Raw genomic sequence first — 20,759 nt, 5'->3', positions numbered from 1 at the left:
GGGTCCCCCTCTTTGCCCCCTAGATCTCCGTCCATTGGAGGTCTGCCTACATCCATGCATTTGCTTTTCATTGATGTGAATACTTTTTCCTGAGGTCTTCTGTCCAATCAAGAGAAATTCCGAGGTGCCTTTTTTCTCCTTCCTGCTGTAGTGGGGTTCATCCCCCATGCCACAGATGGCGGTGCTCACGCAATGCTTATTTTTCAGCCTTCTTCCTGCTATGTACAATGGTTCCCTAAGAGGTGGCTTGAATGGCTCGGTTTACTGATGTAAATAATAAAAGATTTTACTGCCCTTTAACTAAAAAGTGATATATTTTTAGATGTGGTTATAGTGTTCCTTTGGCGTAACACAAGCATTTCATAAGTATAAGACAAGCTTTAGTTCTGTACTAGGAAAATTGCTCTATACTCCCCATGCAGTAAAACCAAATCCAAATCAGAAATCTGAAAAAAAAAAGACACTGGAACCATTTTTCCGTAATAAATACTACATCTTGTTTTATTTGTACTGTTCTTGTTATTTTTTGTCTCTTTTGATATTAGAAAAAAAATTCATTGAGGTCCTCATCTACTGGAATCTCATTCCAACTATTAACAAAAGGCCACACAAATTTCCTCTGAGCATTCACTTTATTACAATTTAAAAATATGACAAGTGAATCTACTTCAAATTATCATTTTCTTGCTGATGGCAATTTAATGAGCAGTTATTAAAGAATTTAAAGTTGCATACAAATTACAAGTGACAATGTAATTTTAACTGTATAGGGACAGCGCAATTAATCTTTCATGGAAAGTCTATGGTGTACAGATTTTTTTTTTTTTTGTGCCTTTTGTTGATTTGAAAGGTCACTTCTACAGTAGAAATATGTCAAAAGCCTTCACACTTATGGTCAGCTCAAATTATGGCTTAGAATGTTAAATCAATGTTCCTGCAGCAATGAGTAAGATCTAATTTTAAAGGGTTAGTCCATTTAAAATGGATGATACAACTAAGGTTCATGTCCGCTGGTTGAATACGCTTGTGGGAAGAAAGGAAGACGCAAAACAGAGATACTAAGAAGACTATTTATAAAGCACTGAATCTGATATTCAGCTGACATTCTGTGATGGAGGACCTTCCAGGTTTATGTTCTTTCCATGGCAGTGATCGATTCTCCACCAGATAATGTTGGGTGAATGTCAGATTCACTGTTTTATAAAACGTTAATCGATCCAGACACAGTAGAAAAAGACTTTTTTGTGTGATTTACACACAACATCCACCTTCCCTTGTCTACCCGCTCCAAGTTAATTGATTTGTGACAGTCTACCCAAAGGTGATATTTTATTTATAGGTAGAGCTTTGGGGAATGAGTCAACCTATCACATTTTATATAGTTTCTATCTTCCATCAGCAAGATCTCTTTCTCAATGATCCCTGTCTCTGTTCCTGTGTCATTTTGGGTGCTCCCTTACAAATTTGTCTATTCCAGCACCTCCTGTTATGTTTTCTGAAAAAAGTAAGTAAACTGGAACCTCCTTGTAATAGCCCCAATAGATATACAAATCTAATTATTCAAGCTCAGATATATCACTAACAGATTTCTCTAGAGATTTAGAAGACAATTAGGTGTATTAGCTCCTTAAGCATCCCCTAAAAATGAAAATATCAGTTTTGGGGGTACTGAATCTTTAAAGTACCTTTTTACATTTTCTTTGGATTTTACTTGTGATTTTAAATGTTGCAATCTTTTCTAGCATTTTTCCCATGATTTACACTTACTATCGCAGAATGTTTTATTATGATAAGCCAGTTTCAATCCAGTATTGGAACATTAAGCTTAAGGCCAAGACATCATTCCCTTAGCCTCAGGGCAGGATTACAGTTTACTGAATGATCTTTCTGAAAGCCTTTAAGTGCAGCACTCTTTTTTGTTTTCTGACAGTGGTTTGAGAATTGCTTCTCTCCTAATGGCATCAGGGCAATTTAAAACGTAACATTCTGCTCCTGTCTCATCTATCTATCATTTGTGGATAGCATAGCCAAAATAAATAATAGCACACTGTTCTAGAATATATATTATTTTCAAATCTAGTCCTTTGGAACAGAGGCCAGATTTCCATACTGTAACATTATCATGATGATAGATACAATGCATTTTGATACCCCGACCCATTTCGAAAAGAACAGAAAAATGAGTTATCATTTGGGATTTACTTTTTCATATCTAGCCTGAATACTTTTATATTATACTTGAGCCCAAGCTGATGCACATCTGTAAGAACCAAAGTATCTGTTTATCTAGGCTTTGGCACCAGACTTGAAGATGAAATTCCTTATTGAAAGTTGGTAATTCGGGCAAATGTCATGGAACGTCAAAAATATTTCATTTCACCATCAAACGAACTTATCGGTATTTATTTTATCACACAAATTAGCTGAAATTTTTTACCCCCTCCCCAAATTTATTACATACTACTTTGTAGCCTCCATTTGCACTCTGAACTGGTAGCATTGCCCTGCATCTTTAGGAGGTATGTAGCACCATGTTTTTTTAACTATTTGTGGTGAAGAAAAACACATAAGATTACCTGGTATTTATAAAAACATGCACTGGGACTGTTTTCAAAGGGAACCCTCATGAGTAGAATGGGGTAGATTTCCAATTTCGGTTTTGGTCTAACCCAGCTTGGAGCAAGCTGTGGGTATCTGTTAACTCAAGCACCCAGGATGGTGAGCTAATGGCTGCCACTCTCAATATACCAAAAATAACTTGTTGCTGATTGGTTGCAGTGGTTCCCCAAGAAGGGATTACCCAGAACTGCTGGACTTATACTAGATTCCGGATATAAAAGACACACAGTGGAGCAGAACCTTGTTGGCCATTGCTGCTTGTGGCTGTGCTTTATGTCTTGATGCCTTAATCACATTTTGTTTTTTCCTATGACTAGGATAAACAGCATGTTTTGTTTAAATAAATAGACATGATACCCCTCATACCACTCACAACAGGAAATCAGCCTTAAAAAAAGCCATCCCTATAGTTCAGCTGCGAAACACTATGGTTCTTGTCTAACCTAAGCCCAGTTCAGCCTGCTCTTCCTTCCAGTAGGGTAAACTCAGTCTGAGCTGAGAGGACAACCATAGCCTGGCCACAGGTTCACTTTACAATATTTGTTCATAAGCTATAGAAACTTTTCTTCAAATTGAGAATGTCCTCATACAAAATGCTTTTTAGACTGCAGGCTAATGAGGAGGCATCTGCCTATCATTAAATTGTATCCTCATTTAATTACTTTGTTATTTGATACTTCTGGAGTGTTGAATGGTTCTGATTTTATTTTTATGTCTATGATATTTATCACATTATTTCTGTAATTTGTTTTTCTCTATCTATGCGTCTGAGGTTATTTTGTAGAATTAATTATTTCAGATAATTATATGTATTTCTAAATGTCACTGTGTTTGCAGTGAATGTCTGATTCTGCTGCAAACAAGATATTGCTATTGTTGTAAAATCATTCCTTCGGCTTTTTTAGAACTTTTTGTTAATAACAAACAAGATATTGTCTAACTTGGAGTTATATATATTGATCTCCAGGGAATATTCTTTGTGGTATTATAGGATTTACATTGTTATATAAGTATATGAAAAGTTAACCAATACCGAGTAAAGGTGGTTATGTATAAAAATGTGTTATTTAGACGCTTTAAAGTGGCAGTGTAACATCTAAGGCAGTGGTTGCCAACCTTTTCGGACTGACGAACCACTAAAATTACCGGCTCTGGACCGACTGATATTTTTGGCAGGAGTGGGTTACAGAAAAAGTTGCAAATTGGAATTTCAGGACTCAAGAGAGTCCTGCAGCTATCTAATGGATGCATACCCCATTAATCCTGTGAATTACTGTTTTTGTTTGCTGTAGTTTTGGGAGGAAGTAGGATCTGATCAATGTAAAGTGTTGAATTTCTAGCACTGCATTCACCATTCAGCCAGGTGAACATATAAGCTATAGCAGTATGTCCACCACAGTTTGAATCAGAATCTACAGAGGTGCCCGTGTGTCACAAAACTGACAAAAAAGTCTAGTTCCATGAAGCAAGCCAATATGTTATTTAATATTTGGGTAGCAGCATATGCCTTGAAAAGCCCCCATTGCTCCCCCCAAAAAAACCCCAAACCTACTTACATGTCTAAACTTACAGGTGGTCTGTGTGAAGCAATGCAATCTGTATAAATGGTACCCTGGGAGTGGCGGTCCCTGGTGCAGAACGGTTGCCGAAAAATCAAGCATCTCCTCAGTGGGCCTGTTGCTGCTTTGATGGGGTGTATCTATTTTTCTCTCCACAAGATCTGACCCAACTAGGCCTTTCTGTCCTTCCAGATAGAGATTGTTCCAGAACCATACAGAGAAAAGTTAGGAGGGGTGGCAGTAGGAGTTCCCCAGGAATGCTAGTAAACACTGCCATGCCAAATCTATTCCCCCAACGCCAATTATTTTGATTAGTTTATTTATTTTTTATTCCTATTTATTATAGTATGTACTATATATAGTATATATGTTATAATATTTATAACATTTGAGTCTCTTTTTTTTATATTATTTGACATTAATATATGAAGCAGTGGTATCAGGTTAATATAATAAAGTTTAGACATGATGGCAAAAAAGTTATTTTTGGGATCTAAATGAAAAAAGGCATTACCATTAGAATATTTACAATGTCAGAGACAGGATTTTCCAAAATGTTGAGTTGAATTCCAGAAATATTTCACTGCAAATATCAAAAGCAGGTATTTGATATGAAGCTTGGTACCTTGGAATGTGGATTTAGAGAACTTTCAATACAGTGCGCATAGTATACATTATTTATTTCAGAGACCATCATGTTTAAATTTAAGCTGCTATTTTATTATTTATATCGGAATACCTGGCGTATGGCAGCTTGCACAAGCCCAAGGCTATTTTTGAAATGTTTACAAGAGAAAAATGAATTTCATCTAATCACAGTTGACTGCCCATACACTACGTGGCAGTTTAAGCCAGCTCACCTGATCGTTACTGACCCTGTTTACCATTTGTACACCTTTACCTCTTGTGTCAGAGCTGCTGAGAGATTGGCAAATGGTAATAATATATTGACTGACATGGATCAATTGGATCAGGTCAACAGATGACTGCTGAGTTTCTTATATGATATGAAAGACCTACACTAGTCATTAGGTAGTCAATAGTCAAGCTGCATATGTATGGTTTATGAAATATTAGTAATACAAATGAGCATGAGATTTAGGTTTTTGCGTTTTTAAATTTGTTTTAGTGCAGAATATATTTACTTTAAGTTTAACTTTCAGCAAAATAAAAAGTGGTATTTAGGCATCAGTCTGTCACTAGCACTAACACAGCACTTTTCAATGTTTTGAGTCATCTCACTAACATCCTGTCACTGAATCCATTATTTTTCCACTCCCTGTAACAGAGTTACAATGCTGTTTATTCTGAAATAAAATCGTAGAGTAGTATTGTCACACTGTGGATAGGGTAGTCTTGGATACTACCCAATATCGTTATCCTATCTTTCCTTTTATAAAGGTAATAATTATCTGTTGTATTTCACAGATTCCTAAAATATGCCCTGCATTATTACCACAGTGCAGAGAATATATCTTTTAACAATGTCACTTGTAAAGATAATTGATTAAGAGGTTGTGTTGATGGACCTGGATTTACATCACTGCTTGAGATCCTATCACCTAAAATTGGGACCCCCCAAATGTTGAGGAAAGCATGGGGTTTGGTATGGTAGAGAAATGGCGGGGGTGCAAGCTTGTTGCCTCCATTCTTTTTTTTGATAGTCGCTCAAGCTGCATGGTTGGATAAGGGTCTGTTTAAAACAGAGACCACACTTTTGTTTGTTACAGTACCCTACTGCATTTAAAGTTTTTTAGAATGTCTAAACAAATTACACAAGAAGACTTCAAGACCACAAACCTAAATGCACTGAACCCCTTTTATAATCCCAATTATTGTAATATAAAATTGTAATTGTAATATAAACGTGTTTGTAGCATGTGTTTGGTAGAAATTGGCAAAGGTGGTAAGCAGACATTTTATTTGGGTGGGGTTTTATCTAGCAATAAAACTTATAATATATTTAAAACAATAAAACATTTTTTTATTTAGCTGGGCAGTATGTGGGTAGCTCTTTTTTCTTTTAATCATTTTTATTGAGTTTCAACAATATAGTAACACAAAAAAAAGACACATACAGAAAAAGGGTGAAAACCCATATATACAGGAGAACGTCATAATACAAGTGTCAATTTTCCATATACAAACCATTGCTTATAGGGGCTGGGGACAACTAGGGAAGACTCGGGGAGGGGTATAGGAAAAGCATGGGGGAGAACATGGGAAACAAAACAAGGCTTATAAAATAGGTGGCAAAATATAGTGAGAACTGAGGATCCAAGTAAACCTTACCAACATGCTTTTTACGCACGGTAACAGTAAATAATAAACCTCGAGAGCCTCGTTGTTACTCTCTTTAACTACCTAGGATATACCGGGGTATGCATTAATGACCCCCCTTCGAGAACAGATGGGGAAGCCTTGGGGCAGGGGTGGGTGTGGGATTAGGTGTAGGGGATGCCTGACTGGCCTATTACTTGTATACCCTCCAGGTCTGTGGATGAGCATTGCTGGGTCCAATCTCTTCGACGCCCATCCTTTCTGTTGGCTTATGGCCAAGGCGACTTAAATTGGGGTGATTCTTTAAACCAGTCCAATTCTACACTTGTATGGTGCCTTTACAGTACCGGAGCAGTGGATAAGACCATAAGAAATCGAAAAAATCTGGTTATGGCAACTTTTTTTTTTTAGGGGGGGTGGCTGTTGATACTAGCAGGTTAAGCCACAAATATATGTAGCAGCAGCTTTGTAGTGGTAAACCAGGAGTGGTTTATACTTATACAGGTGAGGTGGTTTATAATCTCTGGGGAAGGGTTGAGTTTCCTCTCCATAACTCTATCTCCTGCTGAGCTAAATGTCTAGACACTAAGTAGCTAATGCTGTTCACTTCTGGGAGTGTCCACAGTCTTGGACCTGATGTTTTAAGCAATCACATGGTTCATACACAACAGCTACCGCTTTTAAGAGATCTGAGCCTCACAGGCACATTGTTTATCAGAGAGAAAACTGCCTTCAGGAAAGAGGTTTTTCTGCAGCACCTCCTCGAATTGTCCATTTTCTAGGTGGTAGGTGACTGGTTCTTTTTTTTGATGGTTTGAATCCTGAGGCTTTGCCTAAGTATTGGAACACAAAAAGACCCATTCTTCCCAATTTCCTGCAGCACAAGACCCCAGGTACTTTTGTATTTGCTTGTTTTGTTTTGAGTTTGTAAGAGGAGGAAACTTCCGCGGAAAGCTTGTCTCATTTCCTCCTCTCCATTGCCAGCACCCCAACTGTTCTCATTTTCCTCCTTGGCCTTCTGCTGCTTTTACTTTACAGTAATACAGATAAAGGTTAAATTTCCCCCATTATTCAAGAAGTCCTGAACTATGCTCAAGTCCAAGTCTGGCTTTTATGTTTTTCTTAGAGAGCTAAGGTTATTATTATTTTTATACAGTGACATCTTTTATACACTGTCCCTCAAAGGAGCTCACAATCTAATGCCCCTACCATAGTCATATGTCATTAATGTAGTCTAAGGTCAATTCTGGGGGGAAGCCAATTACCCTAACTGCATGTTTGCATGCATGTTTGATGGATAGGATGTGTGAGGAAACCCATGCAGACACGGGGAGAACCTGCAAACTCCATGTAAATAGTGCCCTGGCCGGGATTCGAACCTGGGCCCTAGCGGTGCAAATGCCAGAGTGCTAACCCCTGAGCCACCATGCTGCCGTTTCCTCCTTGCACACCTCCCATACAAGTTAAAGTTGTGTAGTCTCTTTCTGATTGTAGAGGCATGCACTTTCACATCAACAGCAGCAAGAGCATGCTGTAGCTCCCGTGATGAAGTTTTAGGGTTTTTGGAGACTTCCTTTATCATCTGTCTGCTCTGATGGTTAACTTGCTTGGGCGACCAGACCTTGGCATGTAGCAGCTGTTTTTAAAGTCCTCCACTTGTAGACTATTTGCAAAACAGTAGAATGACTGATTTAAAATTCTTCTAAAGTCTTAAATACAGTGCACGTGGGGGTGTCCTAATTTATTTCTTCTCAGAAATTGCATTTTTGTAGAATTTTATTTTACAGAAAATTTTGAAGAGACATTTCTTCAGTTATAATTCTTTAGTTATTTTACTTGAATATCCCAGTATTGGTAAAATTGAGATTAAATATCCATATGTCCAAGAATGTTACAAAAACACAAAGGCTTTAGGGTGTCCTAATTTTTCCATATGATTGTTGCTCTCCCCAGGCTGTTTCCACAGTGATTACCTTTCTTTTGCTCCCTTGCTTAGCCTAGCACTGATGGGGAGTGGGTCATATGCTCTACCATAACTGTAAATATTAGGAATTTCCATGGCCACTGGGGCTAAACAGATTGGTGGAGAAGGTGGGCTTGAGGGTAAGTTAGGTATATACTGAGGAGAGGCAGGTATTATTGAAAACATGTTGTTTTGCCTTTTTTGGGTAGCCTAAAACCCAGTTTCATCTGCCACCCTTACCCTTCAGTCTTCAATTTGCAATGTTTGCAGAGTCATCCATGCGTATTTTTTCGCAATTTTACGCATGCATGCAATGCTTTTAGGTGGTGTATTCGGGTCAGACACCTGACACACAGGGTCATTGTTTTTTTCCAGCTTTTACCTTGGTAAGGTGTGATCTTCACTGTTCAGAGAGTATTGCCTATATGATGGTATCAGCACTATTTTTTTCAACATTTTGATGGAGCAAGATAGCCTTCCTGTTTTCCCTAAAATATATTTATGATGCCCTGTGCACATAGGAAGTAGTTTGATAAACACCAAGGGCCTGATTTATTAAAGCTCTTCAAGGCTGGAGAGAATACACTTTCACCAGTGAAGCTAGGTGATGAAGCAAACCTGGAATGGATTTCTTCAATGTCATTTGCTATTTGCTAGCAAATGCTTTGAATCCTGGACCAGATCCATCCCGGGTTTGTTGGATCACCCAGCTTCACTGGTGAAAGTGTATCCTCTTAAGCCTTGGAGAGCTTTAAAAAAATCAGGGCCCAAGTGTCATTCAACCCAAAAGACAAGCAGTGAGTATTCGGTGGAAAGCATTGGAATGAAAAGTATTGCAGATAGAGCACCTGTTTAAAAGCTACCTGTTTTAAAAAAAAATCCCTTAAACTGGGCTTAAGCATCCATAATGATAAGTGCAGTACCTTTAACTGTCAAAAGAAACAGAATTCCTTAAAAATAATCATATCTATGCATTATACAATTTACTTTCCATATGTCAGGAAATTCATATAATCACTGTTACTCTGTACAATATTAACTTAGTGACTTATAACTGAAGTATTTTTTTGCAGTAAAATCTACTAGACCTGCCTGTTTCCTAGGACTGAAAGTAAATTTTCACTTTCGTACGTTTGAAGTTATGTAACTGCCTCCTAAATACTGTACTTATGTCTTCAAACTCTCACTTATATCTGCCATGATAACTGGTAATTATTGTGATTCCAAAATCACTACTTTCCAGAATTACAGTGGATGAGAAAAAAGGCAATAATGTGCGGCAAAAACATGTCTACATCAGATGAATACATAGCTTTGTGATAGGCTTAAACTATGTTCCATATAAAATGCATGAACAGTTATCAAATAAGCAGTAAGTTGTTTTTAACTCAAAACTTTCCACCCACCCCTCCAAAAAACAGGAATATAAAAGTATCATCTATATTTCATTTAGTTTATATGCTAGTCAAGTTGGTGCAGTAATTTACCATGTTGATAATCCCCAAAAGAACAGAGAATTACAGAAATTGCTGAATTACAGATGGACAGCTGGCTTGTAGGAGCATCGGCTGTTTTTTACCTGTATCATCTATTCATCTACATGGATGGTAGAATCATAGAGCTATAGAGCCCACACACATGCAAACGGATTGCCTGGGGTGAAGTTGTATTTTATTTAATTCTTCCTATTAGGAGAACAGTAGACGTTTTCTTGTAGACCACAAGAAATAAAAAAGCAGTTTGGAGTCATGGTAATAATTCTGATAGCGCTCCAACACTTGGGACACTTGATGGAATGCAAGGAAGAGGGAGCTAGATTTAAACAGGAGGTCCAAATGTAAAGGGATGATCTCTGATTTAAAAAAGCATTTCTAATGTTAAGGGGGGCTACTGATGTTAAGTAACATGTCTTTAAAGATATGGCTTTGTCAAAAACTAGCACTGGGGACCATAGATCTGTGGTGGTGCAGAATTGCTGCAGAAAGTGGAACCCAGGTCCAAATTCTGCATTGAGGTCCACAAGTCTGTAGTTGCACCACTGAATTGACGGGCTTATTAACAGTAGCAGGATTTACCTACATCATATCCTTGGCTTAAAAGAGCCAAGGAAGGTAGAAAAAGACAAGTATGTGAAGTAGATAACCCTATTTTATTGGTACAAAGATTTTAGTATTACAGAAAACAAATACAGTTAGGAGGAGGGTTCAGATTTTTATTGTACTCCAAAATCACAGAGTAACAGTTAATGTAGTAATATTGACTTGGGAAAAAAAGTTAAGGACCAACTCACCCCTTTCCACAAATAATTCACATTTGATTTTTTAGGGCCATGTTAACAAGAAACAGTACTACACTTTCTTTTCCTCCAATGGGATTACGGGTTCCTTGAGCCATGAGCAGTTTGAAACTCTTAGGTCAGTTTAATCAGTTTAACCAATGAGGTTTTTTGGCTATCTGTAAGTGTGGCGGCCTTCCCAATGGCAGGTAATATAAGAGAAATTCTTCTTACTAACCACCATACTAATGTACTGTGAATTGAGACTTACCAACAAGCATAGGGACTTGGCCTGGAGGACTACCCCTTAGGACTTTTATGCATGCCAGGAACCTATGTAGGTACAGGCACTGTTCTTTCTGCATCATAGAAAAGAAGACTGCCCTGCACGTCTTCTGGCAGTGCCCCTAGCCCCAAGCCTTGTTGAAGACCCTGGGAAAGGAACTAAGCCGATTTGTGTCAAGGAAGTCCATCACATACTGCACTGTGTTGTATGGTCTGTTCCACAGTGAATACACGGAGAAGGAAATCAAAGAAGCTTGGAGGATTTTGAACTGTTTTAAGGATGCTATTTGGAGTGCCAGGACACACCTTATCCACTGGAGGGAGAGGATGTCCATTGAGGTCTTCCACAGACTGGTCCTTAGTTTGCTCAGAGACTCACCTTATGGACTTTCCGTAAAAGGAAGAGGACCTCTGAAAAAAAACCCTCCCCCCTCTACCCCTTTCCCCAAGCACTCTCTGTAAAAGTTAAAAAAAATCTAAAAAGCTTGTGGCCTGCGAGTTCTTGCCCCTCCACCCTCACCCTCTCCCCTTTGTACAGCCTGTCTTTATTAGATGTATGTAGTTATTATGTTTAGAAGTGTGTAAGAGCTCAAATAAAGCTTCTGGCTTGGGAGCTCTTTAGGATTGTACAGTTTTTGATGAAAAGTTTATGCTTGCAATCTGTTGGTTATGGCAGAGTCATGCAAGACATGGTGGACAGGCCTTAGTCTCCCACCACACGTCAGGCATCACACCGCATGCAAATGAAGGATTTATGAAGATGGACATGTTGGGCATGAAAGCAACACACTGCCTGCATAGAGATTAGTGGAATGAGTGGACAGGATAGGACAGATTGCTCTACTTTTGGGGCATAGTGTATATCAATGGTTGTAAGGGGGGAGAGATTTCTGACATGGCACTACTGCAGCAGATATTTGCCATGAAACTTGCATCTGCATCCCTACCACACCATGGCACCTTGGCATCCAGTTTGGAAAACTTTGGACAAAACATTATCTTGAAAATTACATGTATGCATGTACTTCTGACTAGTGTTGGTCGAAATATCTCACTATGCAATTCGACAGCTATTCAATCGAATAATGAGATATTGTTCGGCTGATCAAATGCCGAATTTGAACACCATTGAAGTCAATGGTGGGAGAATTCGGGTTATTTTTAGGGACTATTAAGGGCTGCAAGAGCAATCAGATTGGTCTTGCTGCCCTTTACTAGTTGTATGTGTTCTTGGATAGAGTTTCTCTATGCAAGAACACAGGGAGATGAACTCTGCAATTCCACTACAATTCCCGGGACACTACGGGTTAATTAACCAGTAGTGCCCAGGGGATAGCACACCCTTCTCAATGATTGCAGCCACGGCTGCAATCATTGATGAGCTCAGTGAGCAATCCCTGGATTGCGCATGTTTCACAATGATTGCAGCCACAGCTGCAGTCATTGAGAAGATGCCCCGCACTAGAGGTATCTCTTACTCTGTAACACACATTCCATCACAGTAATACGATACATTTGTTACATTTTTCTTGCAGTGGATAAAAGAAAAATGTATCAAATGTATCATAATATTACTGTGCTGGAAAGTGTGTTACAGAGTAGGAGATATCATGTCACTGTAGAATAACCTGTAAAAAAAAATAGTTAAATGAACACAAACACTCAAATTAGTTTAACATAAAAAATTTTTTTTAACATTATTTTTTATCCAAACTTTTGCAGTTGAATCTCATTTTTTTTCAGGTCGGGTCTATCCTAATTCCAACAACCATAATCGGGTCGAATATAAGGACAACCCGAATTTGAACACCAACACTACTTCTGACCTTTCTTAATATATCTTTTGCCCAATTACCATTCCTAAACCTTTAGAAATAGGACATATTTGCTGAGATGTGTTTATTTAGGCCTATAGAACATGCACCAATGTCTATGAGAGCTCCCATCTACTTGAGCCTAACCATAGAAATGTCAACTCTGGGTTAGACTGTAGCTGTACTTTTGATGTTTCTGTACAGCTTTAAATATCAATCAAGTCTGGTATGCTCATTCCAGCCAATAGCACCTTGATCAAACCACAACTTTCAAGTCTCAAAGAGCAGTGCACAGTCACAAGAAAGAATATTGTTAACACATCACAATCATCATTGCCTTTTGCAATGATTCTTGCCTAGTAGATCTGCCCTTTAAATGAATATAAATTAAGATAGAAGGGCTATATAGGGAAGCTCTTCAATTGCAAAGTTATTTATATTTGTAGCTTTAAAAATAAGATAATCTTCAGAAGTCCAGCAGACTAATGCATTTCCGTCATGTGATGGTGACATGTACTGCAAGACCATTATTTATACGAAGGTTTATAACAACAGCTTTCGACATATATTGGTTTCTCAGAAGACTGTTCCTTAAGTGCTCTTAAAGATAGAGATGAAAACAAATAAACCGCCTTTGATCCTCTATTCTGAAGTACTACAGAGAAATCAATTATTACACAACTGAACTGGAGATGTGAAGCACTTGTCTCCTTCGTTATAGCTCTGGCAATCGAGATAAACTTGCCCATGGTGGACACAGCATGACTGCTTAGTTTTTACTGAAAGATGTGAAGAAATAAAGGTCTGTATAGAGTACAATGTACAAAGTACTTTAAATAAATGCATGATAGATTTCAGTTTCAAAGTGAAGTGGAGAGATAGTTTTTTTTTCTTTCTGTTGAAGATTTAAGAATTGAAAATTGCTTTAGAAAAACTTAGTGCAAACATATCAATAAAAGGTTAGTCTGTCCAGGGTATCTCAATTCCAGAGAGGTTTCAGCAGAATAAACACTAATAGCAAGTTCCTTCATTTATAGAAAGGATGGTCACATAGCAAATTCTAGGTGTTAACTACTTGTCAGGTTGGCAAAGTAATGCATTGACTTTGCGAAAGGTGAATATCAAAGGGTTGCCATTGTAACAACCAACTCCCAGTCGTTGTTCACTTGCCAAACACTATGTGAATGGTGGGTGTCAGGGTAAGAACCCCCCCACAGTGCTACACTGCTTGGTGGCCGTAGTGGAAATGGATACTGCTTTTTGAAACAGTGGTCGCCAACCCATGGTGCACGGGAAAATTTTGGTGGTCCGCGGCTCTGGACCGTATGCCCCTGAGCGGGGTCAGGAGAAGGACCCCGCTGGGGGGCGTTCCGACCAGAGCCGCGGACTATGTCCTCCATAAGGATCGCAGGCTCAGGGAAGTGGGTGGGTAGTGTCTCTGGACACAACCCGCCCATTCTCCAATCGCAGGTCTTAGCCTGGGTCTGTGTGGGTGGGTTCTGGCATCATGACGCTACTATGGGGTAAGTTTCTTCTCCTGAAACCTGGCTCCCCACGCATGCGCAATCTGGAGCCAGTAAATTTTGTGGTCCAAAAAACTTGCCGACCATGGGTCCGAAAAACTTGTTTTAAAACATGGTCAATAATAAAGACAATTATTTCACCTAAAAAAACCAAAAAAATTTTTAAGGTTAAGGAATGATTTCAAGAGGAGAGGGTTTAAATGGTTTTACACAATGCCTGCTGCTCTATAAAAACTGCATGGACTTGTCCAAGTAAAATTCTATGCCATTATCACAAATAACCCTTATTATTCAGTTTTCTGTAAAAACAAGTAAAACAAACGTTAGAGTTTTGCTTTCTTCCAGTGCTCTGCATTTGTTCACATAACATTTTAGAACTGCAGAGGAATTCATCCCTCTGCTAGAAGATATGATTACAGGTCTGAACGGGGAAGAGATAGCTATATAATGGTTAACAGCTGCAGGTTTCGCTCTGACTGAAATCTGAGTGGGGAAGAGTTTTTAATCAGAGCTACCAGCTCAACATACTGTATAGTTTTCCTTTGTTGCTGTCAGTGTCCTAATGGGAAGATTTCCCCTTACTTCCTCAGGGAGAACTAACAAAACATGAAAAAAATAAATGTATCCAAAGTGAGGGATATCTGCTTCTAGTACATTTGGTCTATTTTTACTTTTGGTGCAACTTCCAGTCCAATAAAATAGTTGGATCTAGAGTGACTTGTAGACAGATTGGACATGTTGGCAAATATCATTAGAAGGTACACAAAATATACTCAATGTCATATATACAAATATTGGGACAAATCTGTTTGGGAGCTTCTGTATGTCCTGTGGTTCACCCAATTCCATGATTGTGAGGACAGAATATCATACATGTGTATACCATAATTTAGAGACTAATGATCAAATAGAAAATTTATTCATGAAAAATAGAATTGTTAGTCTTATGCAACAACAGTGGTTTTGCTCATTTACACTTGTCTTTGGACAGTTGTTTCCATTAGAGGATTTCCTTTGTTTCAGGGAAAATATATGTGATGAAATCTTTAGATAAAATAATTGTGTCTTTGCTAAGATCACAGAAAACTGATTGGAAAACAGATTTAAAATATATGACTGATTGGAGAAAGTTTTTGGAATTTGAAAGCTATTGAAACTTGAAAGTAACGCGTTTTGCAGCATCTGCTTCCTTAGGAATAACAAGACTGGGAACAAATTTGAAACAGTATACTCCACCTATTAAAAACATGGAAATGTTGTATTGGGACACCTCATTACACACAGTGGAAAAGACCTTTATACATTTTAGAGGTGTACTAAGACTTTACATCATCCATTCATATACAAAGATATTTTCTTGGTTCTCTGTGGATAATGGCGCTGCCAATTTGGCTTCGTATTAGTACTTGCAGTCACAATAAAATGTGGCGGTGAGTGATGCTAAAGTTTTTAATAGGTAGAATATACTGTTTTAAATTTGATCTTGACATTCCTGAGGAAGCAGATCTTGAGAAACGCGTTGAATACTAATTGAGACTGGATGTATACTATACCTATATATTATAAAAAGTTTTTTTTGTAATTTAAAAAGAGGTGCCTTTAAAGTCTATTTAAATGTATCAGTGATATTGTATAAAGAGTTTTGGATAGGACACCAAACCCCAGACTTGTCCCTTGTCATTTATAATGGAAAGTAAAAATTACATCATTTTCAGGGTCATTAAGACCTTTGATTTTTTTAAGAAATGGGGGAAGCTGCCCCCTTTTTGTGTTTAGGGCAGCAGTAAAGACAAAATGGGAAAACCGAGGGGCAAAGGGGCAAGTGCAGTGACATCGGTGCTCTTTTTTCCCCATTTACAGGAGGCTACTTACCCTTATCTTGTGTTTGTGCAGTGCGAGATTGGGTGACATGGCAAGAAGAAGAAAAGAGATGGAGGAAGATGGCGGCACCTAGCACTTCTGCGCTGCGACAAAGGCTTCGAGAAGGGCACAGAACCCAATTCAGAAAATCTCTGGATGGTTTGTGGGCTTTGCAAAGTAAAGGTGAGTATGTTTTTTTTTTTTTTTTTTTAGTTTTTCCTTAAGATGAAAAAATATGAGTTTAGATATGTCCATAGGATAGTGCACAGAAATATTGTGCAGCTTCAATGAAATTTTCTAATTATTGGTTGCAAACACAGAGCGATATGCCATGATTTATCTTTTTCCTTTTATATTTCATTAAAATTTAAATGACTCCCACTGTGTTCATTAAGGACAGTTTTAGTAAATCTGTGATGAAACAATATACATGAAACTCAAACCAAAATGAGGGCAGCCAAAGGACTCTAAAATGTTCCTTGTAGATTCAGTAAAATAAATGTACCATACTGTATTATTCATACATTAGCTTTATGGCCAAGTTTCATTTAGTTTAGAATGAAAATTATTCAAAAGGACATTTGTCTCTTATGGCTTTGTTGAAACGTTTTGTGTGAAGACACCATTACATTATTGATTAATCCACCATCTGTGATGACCATCAATTGTCATTTTAAATATTTAGATGATGCTTTTTAGATAATATTTATTGCCATAAATGAATCCGGTAAGGAGATGAGACAGGTAACATACAAGCCCATGCTTGTAGATAAGTTAAATAGGGGTCAACAAATTATATCCTTGATACTTTAGCAGTACTGATTTAAATGACTAGGTAATTGTGATAATTTGCACTTATCAAAGTAAAATAAAGTAAATTCAGTATAAAAATCTGCCCACTATATCCATACATAATCAGCCCCCTCCTCCCACAAAAAAAAAACAAACAAATCTGGCTGGGGAAACAGCTTGGTAATTTAGATCTTAGTAGTATTTGCAGTTGCAGCCATTGAGCGTATGCAGTTCCTTGATATGTATGGGTATATTCTCTATACTCCCCTTCTTTTCTGGGGTATTGCATTTGAATAAAATGAAGGCTCTAACTAATGGGGAGGGGGTGACCACTGTGGCTTTTATTTTTTTTTATTACTTATTTTGCAGCTAGCCTTTTAATTGAAGATTTAACTGTAAGGAACTTACCCGTCCTGCGAGCCCGCGGTGTCCCTGGGGTTCCCAGCCACAGAGGGAGAAGCCGCTCTAGCAGGCAGCATGGCCGAGGCTGCTGCTCTGCCCGCAGCTTGTCTGTCTCTGCAGGACAGGGATCGGAGGGATCCGTCCTGGCCAAACTACTGTTCAGCCAGGCAGCAGCCCTTGCATCCCTTTAGATGTGGTTAATGATATTCCTGCTCTCAGCACTCCTTTGCAAGTGCAAAGTAGTGCACGTCCTAGGGGTGCTGTGGGAAGAGGTGCGCGTGTTACTATGCGTCCCTCTTGTACCCCCCGAGGGCGTGGCACTCGGCTGCCTCGCCCCGGGGCGGGACATAGTTCGTTTGAATTCCCTGCGGCCAATCAGCCGCAGGGGATTTACCCAGTCTCCTATCAGACGGTGCCAGGTGGCGCAAGGTCATTGGTCATCCTGGCCATTTAAGGAGAGCCTGTCCTTTACACCATTGCCCGATATAGCCTCTGTTACCACAGTGTGCTTGGGTGTGTCTTTGTGTAGTTTAAACTTTATCTGCTTGTCATCTCGTTAGTGACCCGGTCTGAAACTAACTCTGATTGAACTCTGCCAGCCCTGACCTCGGATTGTTATTGACCTGCATTTGCCTTATCCTTCTGTACCTTGCTTGATTGGACTTGACTCTTGCTGTGCTATACCATTTTGAATAAACCTGATTCAAGGATATCTGGAGTTGGTTGTGGTTTGTGTGCCCAGGCGCATTACATTAACTGTAGGGAAATTCTCAATGATCATTGTAGATTTACTAGAGCCTAATTCCATGACCCTGTGGTGTTCTAGCATTAGTCTTTATTGAGATTGTATTTATTTCACCCTTCCTGAAGCCAGGAACTGGCTGCTGGAAGAAGTGGTTCTGTAGCATTTAATTGGGCTCACAATTATGGCATTTCTTCCCTAAATGTGGGCCTGGCAATGACATTTTTTTTTTCTTTTTTTTTGGTGAGGCAGTGCTTTCAGATGTCACATTTGTCCTACAAAAAAATAAAACAGAAAATAGAGTTTGTTGTGAAAAAAAATGACCTGTTGCTTACTATAAGTACCTTTTCCCTGTTATGACATTTAATAGAGGTTTGCCCTCGGGGGCGGGAAAGGGGGATGGGCTTGTCACCAGTAGGGGCTGCCTTCTGGGCTGTCCTTATTTTTTTAATAAACCCTCCTGCAGGGTTTGATATAACCATTGGGCTTGATTTAATAAAGCTCTCCAAGGCTGGATTTTTTCAAAGTAATTTGCTATTTGCTAGCAAATGTTTTGAGTCTTGGAAAAGATTAATTCCAGGTTTGCTGGATAACCCAGCTTTGCTGATAAAAGGGTATCCTTTCCAGCCTTGGAGAACTTTAATAATTTAGGATTATTATTTTGAAGCAGACGAGCAGAACTGGATTTTATGCAGTCCAAAAAATATCCAATTTTTTATGTGTAGTATTTCTTATGGCTAATTATTTGACTTACATTTTTATGTTTTTCTTGTTATTATTAATATATCAGAAGGTAAATCTGATCTGGGTAACATTTTCCAGAGGCTATAGTGGTGATATTGTCATAAAATAGAGATTTAGGCTTAGAGTATCACCTAACTGAAAAAAAAACCACCAGTGACATCATCAACTCTACCAATCAACTATTTCTTTCAACACATTTTTTATGGCCAGTATAGAAAATTCCTGTCATGTTTAATAACTTCTTTGCAGAGTGTCTCTCCTCCTAGTGCCATGTGATCACATGAGCCTCCGTAGTGATCTTCACTCTGCAACTCTGCATATAAAAAACAGGTCCTTCTTATAGAAAATGACTTTATGGTACTTTCACAATTCATTTTTAAATTTGAATTTTTTTTAAGGCATATACCAGGGCTTTGCTTACTGTACTGTGCCTTTATTTTGGCATTTTGTGTTCCTCTGTAACTTTTATATATTTAATCTTTATTATTTTTATATATGACTAAGGATTGTCAAGGGCCCTGTCAGAGTATGGCTTCTCTTATCAAAGTATTTATTCTCAAATCCCAGATGTGATTCCAGCCAAAGAAAATCATATATATTTGTGAAGCTACAGACTTGTGATATATTGGCTGAAATATTTAAAAAGATGTCAACCTTACAAGGAGCAAATTATTTGCCATTTGCTGTACACATTTTAAAAATAATAGCTTTCAATGCTCCTCTATAGGGAACTATGTAGCAGGAATTTATTGTACTTTGAAACAAAATTCTGGGGAAGTACTTTTTAAAACCCTAATTAAAAACAACCTGAAAATCTCCTGCTTTGTGTTTATACTAATTACCACTTTCTCATTTCCCCAAATGTGAGGACCATGAATACTCTCTTTTTTTTCAAGGTGAACGGAAGACAAAACAGCAGCTTTAGGAAAAATCCCAGGAAACAAGTAACTAAATTAGAACAAGATTATAAACATTCAAATAATAACAATTTCAGTAAACTTTAAGGAGACTTTTAGGACAAGAAGAAGGGCAGGAGGAAGGGAGCAAGTGAGACCACTTCTCACCATACAGTGTTTAGGCATGGCAGCTAATCCCTAGCAGGGGTGCAGTTGTAAACAAAGAAGAGGGGGCACGGTACTATCCATGTAAACCTGCCCGCCCCACTACACCCCTATGTGTCACTCAAAGGGGAAGAAACCTCCCCCAGAGTGACATCATGATACCAGAACCCGCCCGCTCAGACTTGCGATGGGAGAGTTCATAGAGACAACCCACCACCAGCCTGAGCCTGTGATCTGTACAGAGGGATATGGTCCGCGGCTCTAACTGCTGAAATGGTGCCTATAAAGACTAGTTTCTGCCCATCCCCTTCTGCTGATATCTAATGGCTTATGCAGAAAAGGACATTAGAAAGTGTCTATGTCAGCAAGCAAAGACATTGACACTCAATGAAGAACCCAATGCATGCCCACTCCTATTTTGCAAAGAATTCTTTGGTGGTTTGCAGCTCTGGCCAGTCTGCCCCCCTGGGGAGCGGACCGGCCAGAGCAGCGGACTATGTCTTCTGTATAGAATTGCAGGCTCAGGTCAGTGGGCGAGTTGTTTCTCTGAACACCACCCATCCACTCCCCCATTGCAGGCTCAGACCTGCGATGGTAGAGTGGGTGGGTTCTGGTATCATGATGTCACCCTGAGGGAAGTTTCTTCCCCTCTTTGAGTGACACATAGGTAGAGGTGTAGTGGGGCGGAGACGGGCCGTGCCTCTTCTTCATGTTTTACAACTACATAGTGTACCTATGTGTACAACCATAGTGTAACTCAAAGTAAATCACCAGAGATCCATCATTTCCACCCACTTTTTATAGGCATGTCCTATTGATACATGTAAGGTGTTGATCAGC

The sequence above is a fragment of the Pyxicephalus adspersus genome, chromosome 7 (assembly GCF_032062135.1).
Source record: "Pyxicephalus adspersus chromosome 7, UCB_Pads_2.0, whole genome shotgun sequence".
In the NCBI taxonomy this organism is placed as follows: Eukaryota; Metazoa; Chordata; class Amphibia; order Anura; family Pyxicephalidae; genus Pyxicephalus; species Pyxicephalus adspersus.
Note: the sequence above shows the minus strand (reverse complement) of the source record.